Here is a 1,512-nt window from a genome sequence, read left to right on the forward strand (position 1 = left end):
AAACGGCAGTCAAGTCTAGTGCAGAAATCCAACCCCGTGAACTCTGAGAGATTTGTGATGAATTGGAAATAATATTAGAGATAATGACTATCAGGACTGTGGTGAGGATGGTGATGATGATAATGATACCCATGCTCAACTTTAGTTTAGAGCTTTAGTGCAAGACGAGTTTGGGACAGTAGCCATATTCTTGCACCCCAGGAAGGTGACTGTGATCAGAAAAGTTAGAGTCTATGGCTGATTTTCTTAGAAGCAGCTTAGAAGCAGCTGGGGAACTCTACTCCTTCCTCCTCAGTCACCTGCCCTGCCCCCTCTAGCAGGTGAGAATGATCTCTGCTAACTCCTCCCTTACAAAACCCAGATGAGTCTGCGCCTATGCCACTCTGAGCAAGCCTGATTCCGTCTGATCTTGTAAGCTAAGCAGGGTCTGGCCTGGTTAGTACTTGGATGGGAGACCACCTAGGAAAACCAGGTGCTGTAGGCACAGAGAAAAAAGAAAAGAAGAAAGAAAGAAAGAAAAAAAAGCCAGATGATGAGTACATTTGCATAAACTCTAAACCATCACCACCCCCAAAGGTCTGCGAAAGGAATAAAAGGGGGTTGGGGATGCCAATGAGGTCTCAGGAGAAAGAGCTCTAAGAAGACCCTACCATGGCCTGGACCCTGTACCGGTTCCCCTCCTCATTCTCTGCACAGGTGCTGCCCCTGAGGCGCTGCCTACATCTCAGCCCCCATGGGACCCTGAGCTGGAGCTCTGCCAAACCCTGAGCTCAGCCCAGACAGGACCTCATTTGGAACCCCTGGGACCGGGCCCTTCAACCTCAGCCCTTTCTCCTCTTTTCTCTTGCAGGCTCCATGGTTTCCTATGAGCTGACCCAGCTGCCCTCACTGACTGTGGCTCTGAGATACAGGCACAGTATCATCTGTTCTGCAGATATCACTGAGAATGTAATTTATATGCACTGGTACCAGCAGAAGCCAGGCCAGGGCCATGTATTGGTCACCTATTATTTGGCCCCCAGGGATCCCTGACCCATTCTCTGGCTCTATCTCAGGGAACAATGCCACCCTGACCATCAGCAGGGCCCGGGCGAGGACGAGGCTGACTACTACTGTGAGATGTGGGATATTGCCAGTGAGGAAACACACAGTGACATAGGCAGATGGGTGAGTGAGACACAGATTCCCTTCCTGGTCACTGTCACATTCTCCTCCAGCCCTAGGAGGGCTTAGACATGACACGTCTGGCTCAGGTTCCCAGATCTGTCATCCCCCATCAGCCCTGTCCTCCATGCCCTCCAGACTTGTTCTGCAGAGGGTTCACTGGTAGATAGTACATAAAATTAATTCTGCACAAGGAGTCCCTTTGTTTAAAGCGTTAGTGGAATGATTGAACATGTTAAGTGCCGACTTCAACTACATTTTTAAAACACCAGAGATGAAAGTCGTAATGTTGAAGTTTAAAAATGCACAGTTCAGATTTGCAAATGTTTAGACACTGCAGAAGAAGAG

At 48.9% G+C, this 1,512-nt stretch overlaps 1 pseudogene; it reads left to right on the top strand.

Moving 5' to 3' along the window:
- The first annotated feature begins 365 nt into the window (after nucleotides 1-365).
- On the top strand, nucleotides 366-484 carry LOC112481180 (annotated as a pseudogene).
- The last annotated feature ends 1,028 nt before the right edge of the window (nucleotides 485-1,512 follow it).

This window comes from Pteropus alecto, unplaced genomic scaffold, assembly GCF_000325575.1.
Source record: "Pteropus alecto unplaced genomic scaffold, ASM32557v1 scaffold1315, whole genome shotgun sequence".
Taxonomy (NCBI): domain Eukaryota; kingdom Metazoa; phylum Chordata; class Mammalia; order Chiroptera; family Pteropodidae; genus Pteropus; species Pteropus alecto.